The 24,762-nt window shown below is 46.0% G+C and overlaps 1 long non-coding RNA gene across 3 annotated transcripts; it reads left to right on the forward strand.

Moving 5' to 3' along the window:
* The first annotated feature begins 282 nt into the window (after positions 1 to 282).
* Positions 283 to 24,426, forward strand: LOC137520881 (uncharacterized). 3 transcript variants are annotated; one of them, XR_011021964.1, is made up of 4 exons: positions 283 to 355; positions 7,386 to 7,589; positions 9,129 to 9,224; positions 12,756 to 13,011. It is a non-coding gene; the product is annotated as an uncharacterized lncRNA (long non-coding RNA). The 3 variants fall into 3 exon arrangements; XR_011021963.1 differs by lacking the exons at positions 283 to 355; positions 12,756 to 13,011 and adding exons at positions 6,347 to 6,420; positions 24,288 to 24,426; XR_011021962.1 differs by lacking the exon at positions 283 to 355 and adding an exon at positions 6,347 to 6,420.
* The last annotated feature ends 336 nt before the right edge of the window (positions 24,427 to 24,762 follow it).

Consider the following 24,762-nt stretch of genomic DNA (forward strand, 5'->3'; position numbering starts at 1 on the left):
ACATGCAATTCTTATTGCGGCCACAGGAAGTGAGCGCTAGAGAGCCTCACTTACAGTTTGGCTTGCAGCCAGAAGTGAGATTACCGCACATTGCCGCGGTAATCTCCAAAGCCTATTTTTAACGTTGAGGTGCGATGCAATCATCTGATCGCACCGCACCAATAAGGCTGGTTGCTGGTGTGAAAACGGTCTCGGAGTTTATTTTGTATATCTTACCCTGAATATGCACCTTATTTTTATTCCCTTTGTCCTCCACAGCCCAATTAAAATCATATTTTTTTCTCCAGCCTAACGACAAGATAAAACCGCCTATTTGTGCCCTGAACCCTTTCCGAACAATAACATCTATTTGGAGGTAATATTGTGCAATACTTTTTGTGACACGTTAGTCCAAACCACGAACAAACAAAAAACAAAACAGTGTTTGAAGAAAACATAGAGGCAACAAAGGCAGCAGAGACTGGGGTTTCCTGTGAAGCGGCGCGGTGGTAAGCCACTCGGCGGAGCTCTACATTGTCACCCTAAATTACCGCAGGGAGCAGACTGCGTTTCTTTTGATCTATTCAATCAAAACAGAGGACATAATGGATGTAATAGTCGTCCCATTAACGCCCTCGGCAGGCAAGAAAAGAGAAAAGCTGTGAAGGAGAAAATTCAGCTACAAAATATCCTCTCATCTGCTTAAAATACTCCCATAATTGCACTTAAAAAGGCTCCAAAAAGCCTGCAGTTGTATAAAGCCTGACAGACACATTTTTGTGGTGATAGTTTAGGTATCGACCTGTTTAGGTGCCTGATGTCTCTGCAAGTTTGTTTTTGGCAAGTTGGTTTTTTGGTCAGTATTGGCCCAGTTACTTTTAGCACGCTTTCACACTGGGCCGGTGTGGTGCAGTATTTTTACCGCTCCCTACTGCAGGGCAATGAAAGTCTATGGAGACTTTCATACCGACGCGGTATGGTATGGCGTGATGCGATGGAAGTGACATTTTCACCGCATCCCCGATGCTAGGCCAAATCTACATTATCGTGCGGTTCTCCGTGATCTGCGGCCGGCCGGAAGTGTATAGCGACACGTGTGTGAAAACCCGCCGCAAGTTTTACAAGTCGCGCAGGCGCCGAAGCGTATTTTTAGCAATATGCTTCCATGCACGTGATTGCTTTGGCCACAGGAAGTGAGCGTCACTTCCTGCTTGGCTGGCTGCCAGGCGGAGATTACCGCGTACTAACAGCCTGTTTTTGCTGGTGTGGTGCTGTCCCCCGATTTGCTAACGCTTATCTGTAGTCTGAAGCCGGCCTCAGGCAACCGTTCCACAGATGGCAGAACTGCTTGTTTGCTGAGAAAATCAGGCAACCGGCTGGCACATGCTCGAAGATTGTCACCCGCAGGAATAGGAACTCAATCCTTCGGGTTACAATTTGAGTGCCTTACTGGCATGTTCTGTTTCTATGGACAGGAGATGGATGGATAATGGAGCATTTTTAAGCATGATTGGTGAGGAGGGTAATAAAGGAAACGGGCATTGGTCAGGCGTTGCTTGAAGAATACACATTATGCTATTAGCTTAAAGGCAACCGAGCACCCCATTTTTTTTAACCTTCTAATTGAGTGTGCCATGGGGGAGCGGGAGAGCATCATTATCTACCTATGGGGTGCTTCTCCTCTGGTCCTTCTCTTAGTATAGGACGCGTCATTTCTATGGACCGGTCACAGCAGCTGCATTTTCTAACTTCCCAGCAGTATTGTGCATGAGTGCCCGCCGCAATGCATGCCAAAACATGTAGTCCATGGATGCGAGTACAGCACTGTATTGCTGGGAAGTTAGAAACTACGACTGCTGCGATCGGTCCATGGAGAAGATGACGCATCCCAGAGGGGGACCGGAGGTGCAGTACCCCATAGGTAAGTAACGATACACACACACTCTCTCTCTCTCTCTCTCTCGTAGTGCTCTCTCTGTCTCTCGTAGTGCTCTCTCTGTCTCTCTCTCTCGAAGTGCTGCTGTAATATTTCTAGTGTAGATACCAGTAAAATGTACAGGAGCTGTCTGCACACATGAATTTCACCAGCAGATAGTGAATGTGCCTCAAGCAGAGAAAAATTACAAGTTAATAGGCTAGGTGAGATCATTCATAGTGGCGTAACTACCACTCATGGGTCCCCCAATGAAACTTTGATATGCCCCCCCCCAAAAAAAAAATTTCACACCCCAAATATGACCATCATGATCTTCACCCCCCATAACAAGTGTAGTCACAAAAACACCTGATGTGAAGTTTAGTCACCTGTATGGGAGGAAGGAAACGTTACCGTAGTAGTTGGGGTCCCCAAAGTTCTGGGCTCCCCTGCAATCCCAGGGGTTGCTCGCCTCTAGTTACGCCTCTGCTCTAACCCTCTCATCTGCCGGTTTCTGTAAGAAGCATTGTGGAATGCTTATATTTGATATCATAGCCGGCCTTTGACCTGAGCGACCCGAGCGGTCGCTCAGGGCACCGCCTTCCAAGTGGGCACCTAGAGCTGGCCATTTAACTGAAGGAGGGCACCTACTCCTGGCTACATATACTGAGGGCACCAACATCTGGCTACCTATTGTGGAGGTACTGAGTGATGCCTGGCTACCTATTAGGGGAGACCTATACCTGACTTCCTATACTGGGGGCACCTATGCTTGGCTACCGATATTGCGAGCACCTACACATGAGATCCTATACTGGGGGGCACCTATACCTTGCTACCTACCTATACTGAGTCTGAGGGCGTTTTTTTTATTTTTGTTTTTTGTGGGGGGGGGGGGGGCGCACTGTGGCTATAACACGTGGTGAAAATTGTCAGTGTTTTGCTATCATTCCAAATGGGGGGGGGGGGGGGGGACGGGAGCCTAACTGTCCCACTGTTTTTATTAATATTCTTGAAAGTTTCTAGCCTTCATTTTTAAGTGTATTCAGGATAATGCACTCTTTCCATCCATTTAGTGGTTATTAGTATTTTCCTATTACACATATGTGATGTGTCATGGAGATTTGAGCATTTGGTGTGATGTGTCACAACTTCAAAAAGGTAAATCAGGAGAAAAGGTGAATTACATATGGGTCTGTGTGTGTATGGGTACGTGCAAAGCAAATGAAGGGGGGCACCAAAATTAGGTTTCGCTCAGGGCGCTGTGAAACCAAGGGCCGGCCGTTTGATATGCACACAGAAACAGTCAGAAGTAATAAAGCTGAAAATGTTTGCTGTTAATCCAATATACTGAGAGGCAAACTAAAAACGTTGAATTTTTCTTATCAAAAGAAGAATTTCCTTTTAAAGTGGAATTAACTGAAGACTAGTGCGCTTTCCCTTTAAGCCCTATACATCCAGCCTATGTGATTCTGAATGCTGTTATTTAGTTATTGCAATTTATGCACTGCGCATTGACTTTTTGGCACTGGCTTCTCCCAGGGTTTACATCCTACTAATGAGGTGACGTCTTTTCCGGCTGCTCCATTAAAGCCGGACTTACAGCAGAGATTGCCAAAAAGCATCCAGCTTAATTTTGTGCTGACACAAGCTGCTTAAGCGTGACATTTTGCGGTTTGCGTCGATGGTGGGATGGCTGGAAGCCGCGCAACAGATGACCTTTCTGCTTCATCTCCAAGGCCCTGCAAGTATCACTTGTGGTTTCTTCTGCTCAGCACTGAGCACAGCAGCCGCCTAATCTCTCTCCTACCTCGCAGACTCCACTCCTCCAGAATCCTGATTAATAGCAGGACTAAGATATTATTCTGTTATTCAGCTCTGATGAGCAACACAGATGTCTGGTAGGACTTAAAGAAAACCTGAACTGAAAATTAAAAGTCAAAATAAGCATACACAAGTCATACTTACCTTCCATATAGTCTACTCCTCAGTGTCTTTCTCCTGTCCTGCGTCCTGTTTGTTCACTGTGATCAAGGGAATTTTCCGTCCTCCATTTTGAAAATGGCCATTACCCCATATCAGCTTTCTGGTCAGCACACAGTTAAACTGTAACATCGCCAGTGGCGTAGCTACAAACCTCTGGGCCCCGATGCGGAATCTGGATGTGGGCCCCCCCCCGGCAACAACAGCCCCCCCCTCCCCCGACAACACCCGACGGATGCACACACATATCAAAATCCCTATAGCCAGCTATAGGTACCCCCAGTATAGGTAGTCAGGCATAGGTAAGCCAGTATAGTTGCCCCCGGTATAGGTGAGATAGGCAGGCGCCGCCGGTATAAGTTAGATAGATAGGTGCCCCCAGTACAGGTTAGCTAGGTGGGTGCCTCTAATATAGGTAGCCAGAATAGTTGCCCCCAGCGTAGGTTAGATAGGTAGGTGCCCCCAGTATAGGTTAGTTAGGTAGGTGCCTCCAATATAGGTAGCCAGTTTAGTTGCCACCTGTATAGGCTAGCTAGGTGCCCCCAATACAGGTTAGATAAGTAAGTGCCCCCAGTATAGGTTAGATAGGTAGGTGCCCCCAGTATAAATTAGATTAGGTCGGTGCCCCCTAGTATAGGTTAGATTAGGTAGCTGCCCCCCAGTATAGGTTAGATTAGGTAGCTGCCCCCCAGGATAGATTAGGTAGCTGCCCCCAGGATAGATTAGGTAGGTGCCCCCCAGTATAGGTTAGATGAGGTAGCTGCCCCCCAGGATAGATTAGGTAGCTTCCCCCCAGGATAGATTAGGTAGCTGCCCCCCAGAATAGATTAGGTAGCTGCCCCCCAGGATAGATTAGATAGCTGCCCCCCAGGATTAGGTTAGAATAGGTAGGTGCCCCCCAGGATAGATTAGGTAGCTGCCCCCCAGGATTAGGTTAGATTAGGTAGCTGCCCCCCAGGATAGATTAGGTAGCTGCCCCCCAGGATTAGGTTAGATTAGGTAGCTGCCCCCCAGGATAGATTAGGTAGCTGCCCCCAGGATAGATTAGGTAGCTGCCCCCCAGTATAGGTTAGATTAGGTAGGTGCCCCCCAGGATAGATTAGGTAGCTGCCCCCCCCCCGGGTTAGGTTAGATTAGGTAGGTGCCCCCCAGGATAGATTAGGTAGCTGCCCCCAGGATAGATTAGGTAGGTGCCTCCCAGTATAGGTTAGATTAGGTAGCTGCCCCCCAGAATAGATTAGGTAGCTGCCCCCCAGGATAGATTAGGTAGGTGCCCCCCAGTATAGGTTAGATTAGGTAGCTGCCCCCCAGGATTAGGTTAGATTAGGTAGGTGCCCCCCAGGATAGATTAGGTAGCTGCCCCCAGGATAGATTAGGTAGCTGCCCCCCAGGATTAGATTAGATTAGGTAGGTGCCCCCCAGGATAGATTAGGTAGCTGCCCCCAGGATAGATTAGGTAGGTGCCCCCCAGTATAGGTTAGATTAGGTAGCTGCCCCCCAGGATTAGGTTAGATTAGGTAGGTGCCCCCCAGGATAGATTAGGTAGCTGCCCCAGGATAGATTAGGTAGGTGCCCCCCAGTATAGGTTAGATTAGGTAGCTGCCCCCCAGGATAGATTAGGTAGCTGCCCCCAGGATAGATTAGGTAGCTGCCCCCCAGGATAGATTAGGTAGGTGCCCCCCAGTATAGGTTAGATTAGGTAGCTGCCCCCCAGGATTAGGTTAGATTAGGTAGGTGCCCCCCAGAATAGATTAGGTAGCTGCCCCCAGGATAGATTAGGTAGCTGCCCCCCAGGATAGATTAGGTAGCTGCCTGTCCCCATAATGGAGGGGGGGGCCGCAGCCGCGGGGAGGGCAGCCCGACCTCTCCCTCCCCTTCCTCTCCCCGGGGCCCCCCCTCAGATGCAGAGTAAGCGGCTAACGGAAGCGCTATAGGCAGAACTCACCTCCGTCCCTGGTTCCAATCGCCGCTGATCTCCTCTCTGGCTGGCTCTGCATAGATGCTTACACACGCAGCTTCCTGTTTAGCCGGAAGCTGCGTGTGTAACAACATCTATGCAGAGCCAGCCAGAGAGGAGATCAGCGGCGAGTGGAACGCAGGGAGGTGAGTTCTGCCTATAGCGCTTCCGTTAGCCGCTTACTCTGCATCTGAGGGGGGGGGGGGCCCGGGGAGAGGAAGGGAGGAAGAGGTCGGGCTGCCCTCCCCGCGGCTGCGGCTCCCTCCTACCAGCGCGAACGGGCGCATGGCCCTCCAAACGGAGATGGGCCCCCCGGGCCCCTCCCCCGCCTCCTCAGGAGCCGGGCCCGGTCGCCAAGGCGACCGCTGCGACCACGGGCCCTACGCCCTTGAACATCGCCCACTTGAGCCATAGGGAAACATGGACATTACCTGGTACATCAGTTTTCCTCTCAGCTATAACTGACAGCAACTGATATTTTACTGACAGCCACTGATATATCTCAGATCTGACAAAATATTGTCAGAACTGGAAGGGGTTACTGTCAGAAGAAAATGGTGAGCTTCTGAGAGGAACTGATGGAAAGGTAACTATGTAATGTTCATTTGAAGTTACCTCATGTGTTTATTTTAAATATTTTTGCTCAGTACAGGTTCTCTTTAAAGTGTATATGAAGGGGAAAAAAGTGCCCAATTTGGATACTCCATAGGCTTCCTACGTTGCCCTCCTCCTCGCCGTTCCAGCGCTGGGACGGACCCCCCCCCCCCCCCCCCCCCTCCCCAGATGAACTGTAGTGAAAAATTACAGAAAAATAAAAGAGCTTTTTCTTACAATATTCATTTACAGATTATTTAGTCAGTGTTTGTCCGTTGTAAACTCTTTCCTCTCTCTGTATTGTATGTTTGCTAAGAAATAAATTAATTTAAAGGATGAGAATAAAGTTTAGAGTCAATTTGAATAATTTTTCATGAGACAAATACATATATGGTATTTACTATATATTTACACAGATCTGTACATCAGTCCTGAAAGAGGAACAAATGAGGAAAAAAGGATTTGGTTCCCTGAGGGACCGACCCTCCGAAAAAGGGACAGTTGGGGGCTATGCTTAAATCTTCCCTATTCTCTCTAAATTGACCAATCAGTAACCCTTACTCCTCCCCCTTTCCTATGCTACTCATCTAACTCCTGCTATCCCTCACAACCCCCCCCCCCCCCCCACACACACACACACACACACACTAACCTTAACACCATCCCTAAGACCACAAGGACCCATTATGTTAGACCGTTCTGAAACCCTGCGGGTTCTTCCAGGACTTCTCTCATTGTCAAATTTGTCATAGTCCTGTGAAACCTGCCACTTTTGATAAATATGTACTCCAGCTAATATCCACTTGTAAAAATCTTGTACTGTAATGTCACAGCCAGCCCTGCATGTCCACATGGCGGCCTTTTCAAGCTTCTTACTGTCATCCCGATGTAACTTCTGTGATATTTTCAAATATTAAACCAATTACTCTTCACAAACTTTGTCCATCTCTCTTTCAGTCCTGCAGGATCACACGTTGATCTTGGACCTCCGATCTTCTCAGCGCACTACACATCACCTGCTCATGTTATCTGTGCTCCCCCTCTGCTAGGAGAAACCCGCCACACAGCTGTTTAATTGCGGCTACAAACTCCGAGGGGAATTGTTGCCTTAGAAGCTGAAGAACCTTTGATGATCTCGCAAAGGGCCCTGATTGGCTGAAGGTATGTTTAGCTCCGTCTCCATGGAGAAAATGTATGATTCAAAGCCTGTGACTATGCAGTCTGTACTGAGATTCCCCAGCCATATGCAGATGTGATTAAGTGTGCCCCTTTCTGTGGGTCTAAACCCTTTTAGCACCAATATTGCTATATGACTTCCATGAATCAGTCAGTTTGGCCTAAAACTTGACAGAGCGGATTATTCCAATATACTAATGAGGAAGAAGAAAAGCATACAGGTCATTTACATTCACATACAAGCTCTTCTATTACATAAAGCTGTCCTCCATTTAAAGAACAAATATTGCAAAAAAGTCTAAACTTTAAAATACATAAATATAAATTAACACTTCTCCCAGAGTACAATTAACTACTGTATATAATACTTTTTTTTTCCTATGTAGCTATCACTTAGAGTAGATAGTAAGTCCAAAATCTGTCAGGAGACAGGAGAAAGGCGCTATACAAATACTGCAATTATTATTATTTTACATTTTACAATGTTTTGCTATAGTGGTCCTTTAATACTTTTCACTCAACTTCAGTTATATTTAAACTATTACAGGTACTCTTTGTCCCATCAGGAAAGTCAAAAAAGTCAGAAAGGGCAGACAAATAGTTCAAACAATCAGTAGAAACTGACTAGCCCTTGTGTCCAGGTAGAACAGTTTACATCCAGAGTGTTATAACACCCAGTTATAAGCGGAAAGTTGACCAAGATGTATTGCTTCAGTGTTATGTCAACAAGCTATTTGTATGTATTTATTTAGCTGCCTGGTTAGTGTTTAGTTAGGAACAGTTCAAGCCACAATGGGGCCCTAGGGCAAAATTACCCTTTGGGGCCTCCCTGACCCTGCCCCCACTCCCGAAACATATTCACCCCACTGGCCCCTGATTCGACTGTCGCCCTCTCCCCAGATCTCAGCCCTCAACTTTACTGTACTCCTTAGTGCCTCTGCACCATTTTTGTTAGCATAGTGCTGCTCCAGGCCATGGACTCTCATCTTCATCCTTGCAGGGCCGCCTCTTCTCAGTGACCCGGCACATGTTATTGCGTAATAACCTGAGACGGTTCATGGAGAAGAGGCAGTGAGCGGGAATGAAGACAGAGAGAATGGATGGAGCAGCACAACGGGAAAGTTGAACTGCTATGTTGACAAAACTGCAGGGGCCATGGAGAGCACAAATCAAGGAGAGACCTTGGGGAGCCCAGGAGAAACTGTGGGCCATGGGCCAATTGCCTCCTTTGCCTTTATAGCAGCACCGGCCCTGAGTTTAATACATAATCTAAAAAAAAAACAGATGTGAGCTTCTGTGAAAGAAGGATGGTTGGCCGGTGGTGACGCTGGGTAAGGTTATACCCTAATACAGAGGAGGACCATTTCTCCTGAGTATTATTTATCCCTAAAGGAAATTCCGGATGCAGCCTGGTAAATGGCACTAGACATCATCATTTTCTGTTATTGTAGGAAATTGAAAACACACAGATCTGTTTCCTGTGCACTCTCACTCTCCTTCCCTCCTTTACCATTTTCTAAACAGACGCTTCTTGGTCCTTGGAGAAGAGTCTCATCCGTTTCTTGGCCTAGTGCTGTCAGAGGCCGCACTCTCCATTCATAAATGTGTCACCAGCTGGCGGTAAGTCCTGAAGAGAGCGCTGTGCCTTCTGTGGCCCTAAACAACCTGGTTCCGGCTAACAATCATTCATAAAAGGGTTTTTCAAATTAAAATGCCCTGTTTACAAGAAAAGGATATGCTGTAAGGAGCTGAGTACGGAATTACTATTTATGGAGCACTGCCGTCTTCCAAAGCACTTTACAGGATGTACAAGATATTGGGGTTGATTCACAAAGCTTACTTATTTTTCACCTTAACTATAAGGAGAGCTAATGCATGAGATAAATAAGTAAGGAGAGATCATTCATGAGATAAACAGATAAGAGATAAATACAGGGAATCCCAGTAATATAGTGTACTCTAAGTTATGCTACTAGAGCGACCCACAGTTCCGGAGTAGCGTGACCATTGCTACGGCAATGCATGTTACTAACGAGCATTACCATTAGTGATGTTTGTTACCCTAGCAATGGTCACACGACTTGAGTACTGAGGGTCATGCTAACAGTGTAACTCACAGTACTTACTGGCAGATTTAAGGGTAATATTGCTGTGCGCTGTCTGTGCAAGGTAATATTACCGTAGATATGTGCATAAAGTCCCAGGAGGGATAAATAATGAGTTAAGTCAAAGGAGAGATAAATTGTGAGTTAATATGTAAGGAGAGATAATTCAACAGAAAAACTTTGTGAATCAGCCCCATATTCTTTTCACTAACTGTTCCCCAGAAGAGTTCACAATCTAATGCCTACCATAGTCATATGTCCGTCATTTAAGCTTCCTGGACGTAGCTTCCAGGAGGCCATGTGCGCGCCCGCGTGCTCCCGGCGGCCAATCGCGTGTGTGCACGTGCGCTCCCGGCTGCGGCTCGTTAGCCCAGGAATCAATCAATCGGGACATGGTGCCCGATGATTGATTCCTCTCCCCTGCAGAAAAAGTGACTGCTTCTCTCGGAAACCTCGCTTTTTCCCCCTACGTCCCTCTAAGCGTACATGTTATGCTTAGAGTGACATCATGTAAACAAACTCATGGCTGCCATCTTGTGGCCAAAAAGTACAACTACATCTAAATGTAAAAAAAAAAAATACACATATATTTACATTAAAAAAATACTATTTACATCCCACCCTCCCAAAAATACCCACATAAAATGTTTACTTAAAAAAAAAAAAATTACAATAATAATAAAAAAAATGTAAATATTTACCTAAGGGTCTAAACTTTTTAAATATCAATGTAAAGATGAAATATTTCTATTTTTTTTTATTAATTATAAGCTTTTAAATAGTGATGGATGCAAAACGGAAAAAATGCACTTTTAATTCCAAATAAAGTATTGTCGCCATACATTGTGATAGGGACATAATTTAAACGGTGTAATAACCGGGACAAATGGGCAAATGCAATATGTGGGTTTTAATTATGGAGGCATGTATTATTTTACAACTATAATGGGCGAAAACTGAGAAATAATGAATTTTTTCCGTTTTTTTCTTATTCTTCTTGTTAAAATGCATTTACAGTAAAGTGGCTCTTACCAAAATGTACCCCCCAAAGGAAACCTAATTGGTAGTGGAAAAAACAAGATATAGATCAGTTCATTGTGATAAGTAGTGATAAAGTTATAGGCTAATGAATGGGAGGTGAACATTGCTCGGATGCATAAAGTGAAAACGACTGAAGGCTGAAGTGGTTAAGGAAAATTTGGGGATGTCAATTTATGTATCTGTGTTCTTTGGGGATATGGGAGGTAACCTGCGCAAACATGGGGAAAACATACAAACTCTATGGCCTGGTGCACACCAAAAACCGCTAGCAGATCCGCAAAATGCTAGCAGATTTTGAAACGCTTTTTCTTCTTTTTCTGTAGCGTTTCAGCTAGCATTTTGCGGTTTTGTGAAGCGTTTTTGGTGTAGTAGATTTCATGTATTGTTACAGTAAAGCTGTTACTGAACAGCTACTGTAACAAAAAACGCCTCGCAAACCGCTCTGAAGTGCCGTTTTTCAGAGCGGTTTGCGTTTTTCCTATACTTAACATTGAGGCAGAAACGCATCCGCAATCCAAAATCTGCAGCAGCCCGGGAGTATGCGTTTCTGCAAAACGCCTCCCGCTCTGGTGTGCACCAGCCCATTGAAATACATTACCCTAGCGGATCGCAAACCGCAGCAGAACCGCTCCTCTGGTGTGCACTAGGCCTAAGAGCCTGATCCAACTCACTTTTTTCCTTGGTGATATTTCTACACCTTGTCATAAAATGCCTTTTAAGCCACCCACCAGAAAACAAGAAAATATTTTTTATAGTACTTTTTCTTCGACTTTTTGGGTACTTTTTCAATTTCAAAATGTTGAAAAGCTATTTTTAAAGAGACTCTGAAGCGAGAATAAATCTCGCTTCAGAGCTCATACTTAGCAGGGGCATGTGTGCCCCTGCTAAACCGCCGCTATCACGCCGCTAAACGGGGGTCCCTTCACCCCCAAACCCACCCCCGCAAGACTTGGTCGTAGTCTTGGTCGTAAATCTTGTCTTCCTGGAGGCAGGGCTAACAGCTGCAGCCCTGCCTCCAGTCGCGTCTATCAGACGCGCATCACCGCCTCTCCCCTGCCCCTCTCAGTGAAGGAAGACTGAGAGGGGCGGGGGAGAGGCGGAGATACGCGTCTGACAGACGCGTGTGGGGCAGGGCTGAGGCGGTTAGCCCTGCCCCAATGCGGAAGCGCTCCCCCGCTTTACAGAGGGGATTTGGGGGTGAAGGGACCCCCGTTTAGCCACGGGATAGCGGCGTTTTAGCAGGGGCACACATGCCCCTGCTATCTAGGAGGTCTGAAGCAAGATTTATTCTCGCTTCAGACTCTCTTTAACCCTCTGGGGGATACAATTATATCGCCCAGGAGGTGGCGCAGCACTATTTTTTTAAATTTTTAGTTTTTTAAATCATGTAGCGAGCCCAGGGCTCGCTACAAGATAGCCGCAGCGCAGCGGCATCCCCCCACCCACTCCGATCGCCTTCGGCGATCAGAGTAAGCAGTAAATACCGTTCAGAACGGGATTTCCTGCTGGGCTTCCCCGGTCGCCATGGCGACGGGGCGGGATGACATCACCGACGTCTTGGACGTCGTGACGTCAGAGGGAGTCCCGATCCACCCCTCAGCGCTGCCTGGCCTGATTGGCCAGGCTGCGCAAGGGGTCGGGGAGGGGGGGGGCTGCGCGGCACGGCGAGCGGCGGCGGATCAGCGGCGAGCGGCGGCGATCGGAAGTTACACGCAGCTACCAAAGTGCTAGCTGCGTGTAACAAAAAAAAAATTATGCAAATCGGCCCACCAGGGCCTGAGAAATCCTCCTGCGCGATATACCCCGAGCTCAGCTCGGGATTATCGCTCAGGAGGTTAAAGAGTATATGAAAATTATGTCTTAGGAAGAAAAACTCAGAAGAAAAAGTTAATTGCATATGGGCCTATCTTGGTCCAGATTTAAACTGCCCAATGCTGCAAGGCGGGAGTGCTACCCACTACGCTACTTACCTGCATTTGTTTGTTTTCTATGGTGAAATTCTTAGTGTATTTTGGAGTGGGTGATATTGAAGACCAGTTTAGCCCTCCCTACTGCCAAGCAGCCCCAATGTAAGTGGTAAAGCAAGAAATAGGGAATCTAGAGGTTGCAACTGTAGCAAGAAAGCCTGAACATGGAACTAGCACTTGCGAAATCTATCCATGAGTACGCACTCAACTGATTACTCTTCATCCTATAAGGCCACAAGTAGAAGGTATTGATAATTCAGAGGCGCTTTTACTTTTCCTTGTGAAACGCACTGTTTTAGGACAAATAAAGTATTCTTTTAATTGAATCTTGGCTGCTTTATTAGAGGTAAGTACTGTTCATTTTCCAACCTTTTTCAGTTATTTTAGACCTCCCCAAACCCCTCTCCTGGACGCCTCCTCCTTTTGCTTTTTTTCAGCATTGATTATCTTACATCTAAACTAGTACTGTTTAGCTAAGACAGTTTTTGACAGCAACCAAAAAGAGAGGCCGAGCGGGTAATGAACAATTCCTTACGAGGATGAAGTTTCAGTAGAGAATCTGGAGAGCTACCCTGTGAGACCAGCAATGGATATACATACAGTCCACCGGAGCAACATGAGAAATGGCAGAAAAAGCGGAGAGAAGGAGGAACTTTGCAACCGACTTACTCGTGGAGCTGGATGTCAGTAGACACTAGAGCAGGCATGGGCAAACTTGGCCCTCCAGCTGTTAGGGAACTACAAATCTCACAATGCATTTGCCTTTATGAGTCATGACTGTGGCTGTCAGACTCCTGCAATGCATTGTGGGACTTGTAGTTCCTCAACAGCTGGAGGGCCAAGTTTGCCCATGCCTGCACTAGAGTGATCTGGATTACACACAAATGAGTGCTGCAAACAATGGCCCTCATTCAATTCATTTTTTCTCAAAAGTTTTCTCTTTGGAGATAATGTTTCACCTTCTGACCAAATAACTTTTCAGCATTTTGCAACTGAAAAAGTACCAGGGGCGTCACAATAGCCACTGCAAGGGATGCATCCGCAGGGGGGGCCCTTAGGGGGAGAAGCTTGAGGAGGGGCCCGCCCGCAGCTCTGGGGCCTTCCAGGGCTATTCTAGGGGTAGGAAGGGACGCAGTGCAGGAAGGGGGTGCAGCAGGCAGAAACGGCAGCGTGGAGGGGGGCTAGCTAACATCAGCGCTCCCCCCTCCAGCAACAACAGCTGGGCGGCCCCATCCAAAGTTTTGCAGGGGGGCCTAGTGATTTCTAGTTACGCCCCTGAAAAGTACCAAAAAGTAAGTGAGAAAGTACTGTCACAATTATTATGATTATATTCTTGCTTGCTGGTAGCTTAAAGTGGTATGAAACTCATAATTTCTTCTTTGCGCCAAAAAAGTATTTATATAATAAAACATTCTAGCATAAAAAATTGTTAACAGAACGCTAAAAGCGAAAGCTTCACTGAAGATCCTGCTGTATCCGAAGAGTATACTCACATTGTAGAACCAGAGAGAGATGAGAAGTGATCACTGGATACATTATAATATATAAATACATCAGCTATGCAGTAAAATGCAATGGAAACTTCCAGAGTAGAGAAACTGTACTTGTAATTTGTTAATGGACAATAAGACTTGTACAAAAAAGCACATATGATAACTGTAAGCATAATAAAAAGTAGGTAAACACATATTTATTGAATATTATTAATCCCTCTTTAAAGTGAACCTCCGGACTAAAAATCGACCCAGCAGCACTGAAAAGGCTTGGTGTTTCTTTAACAGTTTCACAGCATCAGAACTTTGTTTCTCTTATACAAGCCTCATTTTTAGCTGCACAGAAGAAAACTGCCCGGGCTTTTTTCCCCTGATGCTGTGCAAAGCATGATGGGATTTCTGATGTTGTTGTTCTCTTTCTGCTGTTTTGGTGCAATTTTTTTTTTTTACATTTTGAATTTGACATTTGAAGCCTAGCGTGTGCAGCTGGGAGGGGTAATCAGGACACAGGACAGTTGGAACTGTGTCTCCTGCTCCTTGTCACCTCCTTTTAACCAAAAAGATGGCAGCCCCCCTGAATCACAAACATTTGCTTGCTCTTTTAAAACAGGGTGGGTGTAACGATCGTGTCAGCAACACAGATATTTCTGATTATTGGTGATCTGCAGTATCACCAATAATACAGATGCTATACCTGATTATATGGTGATCTGCAGAATCACCAATAATACTAGTATAGCCTGACACATAACAACCAGTGGAGGATCGTGTTTAGGTGTAACAGTAATTCAGATGAGGGAGCCTACCCGAGGAGCGGGTGACTCAGCCTGCAGCTGCTGCTCACCTAATGGCGGGGTGAGTCAGACAGTACTGCAGGCAAGAGGGCTAATGTGGATAATACAATAATGCTGGATGACTGATCACTTGTAGAGCAAGTGATTCAGAGTGTACTGCAGCCCGGTAGTGTTTGGTGCACAGCATAAGGAGAGAACCACAGTAGAGCTGAACATAGGCTCTCTAGAAGAACAGATAGAGCTGACTGTTTAGCAGCCTAGGAGTAGTTGATACAATTGGTGCTGAAGCCCGGTGTGATTCAGGCATTACTGCAGCCTAAGCTTGAGTGACACAGACAGTACTGCAGCCTAGCAAGTGACACAGATAGTACTGCAGCCTAATGGCGAGTGACACAGATAGTACTGCAGCCTAGGATACCTGAAGAGCAGGCACCCTGACTAGAAAGCAATATCCTACACCTAGGAGATTGGTGCAGGAAACTGATTTCCCTCACTGGTGGCAGGGCCCACCAGTGCGGGTAGAGTGGTCAGACAGGCAGAGTTTGGCAACGAGCGGACAGACAAAGTACAGAATCGGAAGACTGATTCAACATCAGGGACAGGCTGGGTCGGCAACGTGAATCAGATGGACTGAGGTACAGAATCGACAAACGGAAGAATAGTCAGAGGAAGCAATAGGTCATAACAAATAAACAATGCACTAGTACTTTAAAGCTATCAACAGAATCTAGCTAAGTGTGAATTCCCAGCTCCGGCTGGTTCTAACACACGTTGGGAACTGACTGGGGTCTGAGAGCTAACACAATATAGCATACGCAACAGCAGACGCGGAGCTACTGACAGGCCTGCTCTATATATACCCAGCAAGCTCCACAGCGCCGCCCCAAACCCTCAGCCAATCCAGATGCCCGCTGGAGTCAGCTGACCGCAGGATCAGCTGACCCCCCTCTTAGCTGCATAAAGGACCTGTCGCTCTGCTTGCGCGCACGCGCGCGTTGCCCTTAACCTGTGAGCAATGGAAGGACCAGGCATAACTTGAGCGTTTAACCGCGCGGCAGAGGCCCCTGGCTGACCCGCGGAGATAGCCGCCATGCCGCTAGTCTCTGCGGCGGCATCTCCGCTATTCTTTACAGTGGGTAAGAGATTATATTACCTATTCTAATTAACATAACTAATGTAACTTGATGACAGTATGTTTGTTTATGCTGAAGTTCCTCTTTAAGCATTTAATTAATAAGGGGTGAAAATATCACCTAGGAGAAAACTTAAAAAAGTGAACCTAAACCGAATCGAAAATAAAGCGTTTCACTTACTTGGGGCTTCTAGCAGCCCCCTCGCAGCCGTCCTGTGCCCGCATAGGTCCTCAACAATCTTCCTCCGTGCCTCGATGCGGATTAGTTTCCTTTTCTGCCGACTGCCAGTCAGCGGGCCACTGCGCCTGCACAACCCTGGCCACGCGCATCCTCGAACGGGTTCACATTGGAGAGAGCATCCTGCGCAGGAGCAGTACAAGAAAACCTCATACTGCACTTGCGCACAACGCTTTCACCAACATGAATGCATATGAGGACTTGCAGTCAGCAGATTATCAGACTAATGTGCGGCGGGGGAATGGAGGATGGTAGAGGACCGGCGTGGGTACACGATGGCTCCGGGGGGCTGCTAGAAGCCCCAGGTAAGTGAAACGCTTTATCTATAAGAGAAAAAGTGAATTGAATGAGAGTCTATTTGTGGGAAATGCCATTATACAAGGATCAAACTATACAACGATAAAAAAGTTGCCCTGATTGACAAGGATTACTGCAAATTGCTAACTTTATATGTAAAATCACCCCTTCTTGAAAATGTGCAGTGGAAACATATCCGAAATGGTGTGAAACACATATTAGGCAGTCCCGCTTGTGGAAGTAGAGTAATATATTGTCCTACAGTTATTCTAAGATTGCAGGTTTTATATTTTATGTGTTGAAACATTTGTTCTGCAGAGTCGTGGGGTTTATCTCCACACCCAGCAATCTAGACCTCAGAGCTTCAGCCCACCTGTACGTCTCTCTGATTATCTAACATCACCGACATTACCGACTGCAGAGAATTCTCGCTACAGACGGGGATTTCTCCTTGGATCAAAGTGCGGCTTGTTTCAAAACCTTTCCTATTTAATTACGGCGGCACCGATAGCGGGGCGGTCTACCTCCAGCCCCGAACATCTTTGTTCATTGAAGTCCAGCTGTGCTTGTACATTATGTAGCGATAAAGCAGAGAATACCAGATGGCAGGTGGATAAAACAAGTGTAATGTTTTACCTTTTCATACTTTGCATAGATAAAATTTAATTTGGTCTCTGATTTGCAGCTTCGCTGCCTTGCTGGACAGTTGAAGGATAAGAGGAGGAGCTAAAGGTAAAAAAACAAAAACAAAGTAGTCCCCCTACTCCCTCCATCCACACTTCTTATAATTGAACACAATACTGTAGTGAGAGGTATATGGAGGCTGCCATATTTATTTCCTTTTAAACAATGCCGGTTTTCTGACAGTCCTGATGATCTTTCTGGCTTCAGTAGTGTCTGAATGACACATTTGAAACAAGCATGAAGTTAATGTGGTCAAACTATAGTAGTTAGAGCACATGATTTACAAACTCATTCTGGGTCTGGACTTATGAGCCCAAATAAATAAAAAAAAGTTAAGTACCTGCCTGAAATTTGAATGCACGGAGGACGCCATCCGCGCCCTCCGTGCAGTTCCGCCGGGTTCCCGCAGTTAAATCGTACCCCCCGGGCCACTCCCGACCCCACAGCCCGGGTTGGGCTCTCCTGCCTCTAGCAAAATGGCCGCCTGAGCTGTTTCCACGCTACAGGAAACAGCCTGTAGTGTGGATCGGGGGGAGGCCCTAGAGCTGCACAGCCGCACTCGCGTCTGTGCAGACTGCGCAACTGCGGCCATCTTAGGCGGCCATTTTGCTAGAGGCAGGAGAGCCCGACACGGGCTGTGGGGTCGGGAGTGGCCCGGGGGTACGATTTAACTGCGGGGACCCGGCGGAACTGCACAGAGGGCGCGGATGGCGTCCTCCGTGCATTCAAATTTCAGGAAGGTATTTAACGTTTTTTTTTATTTGGGCTCGTAAGTCCTTTAAAGAGAAACTCCGACCAAGAATTGAACTTTATCCCAATCAGTAGCTGATACCCCCTTTTACATGAGAAATCTATTCCTTTTCACAAACAGACCATCAGGGGGCGCTTTATGACTGATATTGTGGTGAAACCCCTCCCACAAGCAACTCTGAGGACCGTGGTACTCCTGGCAGTTTCCTGTCTGTGAACCTTGTTGCATTGTGGGAAATAGCTGTTTACAGCAGTTTCCAACTGCCAAAAAAGCATGTAGCAGCTACATCACCTGCCAGCAGTAAAAATGTCCCCATGTGATAAATGTCAGAATGTAAATCAGGGATTTAAAAGATTTTACAATGAGCAAACACTGACTAAATCCATTTATACATAATTATTGTAAAAATTAAGCACTTTTTTTATTACATTATTTTTACTGGAGTTCCTCTTTAAAGGGGCACTATTATTAAATACTTTACCCCTTCCCGACCGCCTAATGCCGTTAGGCGTCGGGAAGGTGGCAGCCCCAGGACCGCCTAATGCCGAAAGTCGTCAAGAGCTGTGGGATTGCATCCCCACTTGAGTGACGGAGCTCTGCTCCATCATCAGTCTTCCAGCAGCGGTCGCCGCTAGGAGACTGTTAGACAGCGAAACCGCTGTCTATTTACATTGTACAGCTCTGCGATCTACAGAAGCGCTGTACTGGGGACGGCTCTGTCACTCGGCTGTACTCTGGAGTGGCTCCAATCGCAATCCCCTCTCATAGGCTGATGCCTATGACAGAGGATTGCCCTGACTGCCTTTCGAGGGGAGGGAGGGGAGAAAGGGAAAAAAATAGTCGTTTTTATTTAAAATAAAATAAGAAATAAATTTAAAAAACAAAAACAAAACCCTGCAGCAGGGAAAGGGGGAGGGGTGATTCATTTGTGTGCTAAGTTATATGGCTCTGCAGTGAGCTATTAAAGCTGCAGAGCACTGAATTGCAAAAAATAGCCTGGTCAATGGGGGGGGGGGGGTAGTATCCATAAGTGGATATGTAGTGCGCATGTGCAGAGCGCTCTTGCCGTGGGCGCTCGATCAAGGATGCGCATTGCTGGGCAGAGACTGCACAGTTTTCACTGACCCTACTTACCACCAAGTAGCTTTGGAGAGTAATTTCACCGTAAAGGAGGGGGACAGAGGAGAACAGGGGAGCGGTGAGCATGAGGAAAGCTTCTTACACATGCCTGCTCCCCCCGTTTTTACATTTGCATATGGACTAAGATATCCTGTAAAAAAGAAAATATAACAATATTTACAAGATAAACTCACATAACCACACAATAAATATATATCCTAGTTAAAATTTGGAAAAAAAAAAAAAGGTCACCATTAACTTAATTAAGATCCTAACGCTGGGAATACACGATGCGTTTCTGCCGCTCAATTCTCTGCTCGATTGTTTTTGCTGCTCGATTCGCCACTCGATTCTCATATCGTCCGCTCGTTTTTCTTATCTTTTTCCATTCACTTCTATGAGAAATCGAGCGGCAAAATGATAGAACGTGAGATCGGGTATATTAGAAATTATCTATCGAACCATCTATCTGCTGCAAAAACACATTGGGCTTGATTCACAAAGCGGTGCTAACTGTTAGCACGCCTGTGAAAACCCCCTTAGCACGTCTAAACAAGCTTTTCGCGCATAAAACTTTACGCGCGCAAAACTTTATGCGCATAAAACTTTACGCGCGTACTGCACAGAGCAAAGGGCGCTCCGCGCGAAGTGCCCATTAAAGCCTATGGGACTTAGCGCACGTAAAACTTTGCGCGCGCAAAGTTAGCACGCGATCTGATTGAGAAATCCGGTGCTAACCTACTTAGCACCCTAGTTAGCGTGTCTAAAGACTTTAGACGTGCTAAGTAGGTTAGCACCGCTTTGTGAATCAAGCCCCTTGTGTATTCCCAGCATGACTTGTTTCGCAACAAGCGTCTATGAGTAAGGACTTGTTGTGAATAAACCCCCCAGACAGCAAGGCCACCGGAGTGCAGAGATCGGCCATTAACTTTTAATTCTGCAATCATGTCTGTTGAAAAATCCAACTCTAAAGGACTTTGGTAGAGTACATTCTCCCATAGGGAAGAAAACATGCAGCCATTTATTGAAATACTTAATCCCTCTGTGGAGCTGTTTCTACAGCACCCACAGGAGCACCAGTTCAAATGCCACTCTTTGTAGTTAGCTATGCTATGGTAGTGTAGCACTAATAGAACCCAAGCAGGAGACTTAGATGTGCAGCCGCGTGGGGGCACCTGAGTAGCATCCTTTGTCCTTTTTAGTAATGTACCTTGTATTCTTTCATTGCACCATTTACCTGTTACAACACAATCTATGGTGGTTCTCAGAGTGTATTTGTTGTCAGGATTATCAGTCTCATCTGTATCTTTTTAAAGTGTAACTGTTGGCCATAAAATCCAAAATCAATTCTTTATTTTTATCTGGTAAACAAGTAAGAAGGAGGCTAACCAGGTAATCCAAAAGTTAAAATCACTATTACTTTTCTTGTTGATAAATGATCATTCCCTCCGAGATCATTCCACCGAGACTGCCCTCACCAAGGTCGTCAATGACCTCACGCTTGCCAAGGCCGAAGGAAAATACTACACTATCCTTCTCCTCCTAGACCTCTCATCAGCATTCGACACTGTCGATCACGCCCTGCTACTCCAGTCCCTGCAATCTGTGGGTATCCAAGACCTTGCCCTAGCATGGCTAGAAAGACAAAACAAATGGGCAAGCACCATCCACATTCTCATGGAATCTTAGTAAATAGGTAGATAGATGAGGAGTGTGCAGAAAGGAACCAAAAACCTACAACATTACAAGAACCAGAAGTTCCCTGAAAAACCGCACCACTCAACTCAGAGGTACAAATTTATGACATCTTTATTCAGTACACAAAACCATAAAAACAATTAAGATCAACATCAAGGAGCACTCCGCACAAATGTATAATCATATGGTTATAATCATATAGTTAGTGACAATCAACTCACAAACGTCCTGCGATATTAACATAGTATAAATGTATATGATATGTACTCACACCATTGTGAGATATGAATGGTTAAATAAAAACATGAATAATGCCCCGGATGATCAGGTACAGCCCCTCAACTAATAAAGTGCAAATGCATATAGTAGCTTACCGCAACTGCCCAGACGAAGCTGCACATCCCAGGCAGCGAATCGCGACGGCCTATCACGGGGGCGCTCTCCTCTTTGCCATCTCACCGCTCTGCCACCCGGTAAGCTACAGCCTCCAGACACTTCTTCACTCCCCTTTTCTTTGGGGGTATTGCTCTCACGTAGTGGTTTTTATCTCTCATGTTCATCTCTCACTTTCACGGCTGCAGATCTTTCACACACTGTCCTATGTGGAGGTCTTTTCATTGACCCTCCATCTTCACTGTTTATATAGGACTTGTCAGTCCCTTTATACACTATATGCATTTGCACTTTATTAGTTGAGGGGCTGTACCTGATCATCCGGGGCATTATTCATGTTTTTATTTAACCATTCATATCTCACAATGGTGTGAGTACATATCATATACATTTATACTATGTTAATATCGCAGGACGTTTGTGAGTTGATTGTCACTAACTATATGATTATAACCATATGATTATACATTTGTGCGGAGTGCTCCTTGATGTTGATCTTAATTGTTTTTATGGTTTTGTGTACTGAATAAAGATGTCATAAATTTGTACCTCTGAGTTGAGTGGTGCGGTTTTTCAGGGAACTTCTGGTTCTTGTAATCTTGCCCTAGCATGGTTCTCCTCCTACCTCTCAAATCGCTCCTTCAAGACCTCCTTCAATGGTTCCTCCTCAACCTCCATCCCACTTTCAGTTGGGGTCCCCCAAGGCTCTGTTCTTGGTCCCCTGCTGTTCTCCATTTACACCACCTCCATCGGAAAACTCATCTCCTCTCTGGGTTTCAACTATCACCTATATGCAGATGACACCCAGATTTACCTCCATACCACTGACTTCTCCACCACCACCATGGAGAAGGTATCCTCTGGCCTCTCGGCTATTTCATCCTGGATGGCTGCCAGGTTCCTAAAATTAAACCTGGATAAGACTGAACTCCCAATCTTCCCACCCTGTGCTGCCTCACCCCCCACTGACCTCTACATCACTGTCAATGGCACAATCATTCACCCAACCACACAAGCCCGCTGCCTGGGTGTCACCCTAGACTCGGCCCTCTCCTTCACCTCCCACATCCAAACCGTAGCTAGGGCCTGCTATTTCCACCTACGCAACATCTCCAAGATCCGGCCTTTCCTGACCCCAGACACTGCCAAACTCCTTGTCCATGCCCTCATCATCTCCCGCCTGGACTACTGCAACTCACTCCTGTCCGGCCTCCCTCAAAACCGCATAGCCCCCCTACAATCCATCATAAACGCAGCAGCCAGACTCATCTACTCCTCCCACCGCTCTGTCTCCACGACTCCCCTACGCAAATCCCTTCATTGGCTTCCAATTCACTTCAGAATTAGCTTCAAGGTCCTATGTTTGGCCTACAAATCCTTACACAAGTCCTGCCAAAGCTACATCTCTGACCTAGTCAGCAGATATACACCTGGCCGCCCACTTCGCTCCTCCAACAACCTTCTCTTAACCACCCCACGCATCTCGCACTCCCATGCACGACTGCAGGACTTCACTAGAGCTGCCTCCATCCTGTGGAACTCTCTCCCACTGCCCATCAGGCTCGCTCCCACCTTCAACACCTTCAAAAAAGCACTCAAAGCTCACTTCTTCAAGGAGGCCTACATCAAATCAACACTGCCCTAATCCTTTCTGCCAATAACTTCTTGCTGCACCCCCTCCTTTTGTGTCACCAACCCCTCCCTCTAGATTGTAAGCCTTTGGCAGGGCCCTCTCCCCTTGTGTACCATACATGACTGTGTGCACTTTACCCAGAATTTGGAACTTGTACCACTACCACTCCAGTTTATGATCTGGCATTGTACTACTGTCTGCATTGTGTTGTGTATCTTTTTGCTATTACCTGTATTGTTGTATCTATTGTCTATTACCTGTATTGTTCTGTCACCCCTGTTATCATTGTCTGTAACCTTATTTATTGTACGGCGCTGCGTAATATGTTGGCGCTATATAAATCTAATAAATAATAATAATAATAATTCCCTGGTTTACCTGACTCTTATTTGGTACACACAAAATTTGGGTCGCAAAAAGGAAGTTGCAGGACATGCTGGGCAGGGGCGTAGCAATAGTGGTTGCAGAGGTTGCGACCGCGAAGGGCCCTCCCTCAACTACAGTATTAGCTCTCTATTGGTCTTGTGCTCATAAAAATCACTTCTGTAGATATTTTGAATAGTGGTAATCATTAAAAAACTGTTCCCCATCCCCTTCTTGCACCTCTGACACTTTGGTTACCAATTGGCAGGTTTTGGTGCGCCATATCAATTGTTATGTATAGAGTGCTTGGGGGGCCTTAATGTAAAACTTGCATCGGGGCCCACATCTCCTTAGCTACGCCACTGATGCTGGGTTGTCCTTTCCTACTTCTCTACTTCCCCTCAGACTTAACTAATGCAGCCTGATTAATTGAAACCTCTTTCCCTCCTGTTTTCCCCTCCCACACCGCTGTTCCTCTCTGATTGGTCAGTATTTCTTATGCTGAGACGATGCACTTTCTATAGTGAAGGGCATACACAGTCAGGGAGAGGAGTAAGGGAGGAAATGACATCAGGATTGGCTTCAATATAGCCACACTTAAAATTGGAAATGCTAAGAATGATTTTCTCTTTTTTTACTGTAGAAAAATCGCTAAAATCAAACTTGGGCAGTGCAATACATATGTTATGTAAGTAGAGCAAGTATTTATCTACTTATTTATGTGTGTTTTTTTCTGAGATAGTATGGCTGACAGCTCCTCTTTAAGGACATTGTATGGTGTATGTGCACAGACATAAGTGATCATTCGACTGACAAATATTTTGGATGTCACTAATTGTTACACATCACTCATTGTCACGCTTATCATAGCTTTATAGACCCCCACTCTTTGTTGATTTTAAGTGATTTTAGAATTGTTCTAATTCCTAATAAATATTATTTTCAATGCTTACATAGTGTTCATTTGTATTTCAGGATGATTCTTTGGTCCTACATGGATGTCTTTTCTATTTTTGTGTTACCTGATCCCATTGCGTTGCGTCTCTTCTTCGATCATGTGACATTGGGAGCATCACAGTGTGAGCGGCTGCAGGGAGGAAATGGATAGGTGAGGCAGCCGGATCAGGTAAGTATAGTCACATAGCTCTGCTGCACTAATACTTGGGGGGCATCTGTGTTACTGGCAGAGCCGGATCATCCATAACTTAGGCAGTTGCCTAGGGTCTAGAGTTGACTCTAGTCTCCCTTCAAATACTACCAAAAAGCCAGGTAGCGATCAACGGTGGGCCCAAAGATGAGCCTTGTCTAGGGCCCTGTTTCACCTTGATCCCTCTGTCGTCACTGGCCACTTCCAGGGGAAGGACATCTCGGGGGCAGGGCCGGATTTACTATAAGGCACTTTAGGCACGTGCCTACACGTGCCTGATGATGCAAAGGTAGCTCACTCCTC

The sequence above is a fragment of the Hyperolius riggenbachi genome, chromosome 6, assembly GCF_040937935.1.
Source record: "Hyperolius riggenbachi isolate aHypRig1 chromosome 6, aHypRig1.pri, whole genome shotgun sequence".
Classification (NCBI taxonomy): domain Eukaryota; kingdom Metazoa; phylum Chordata; class Amphibia; order Anura; family Hyperoliidae; genus Hyperolius; species Hyperolius riggenbachi.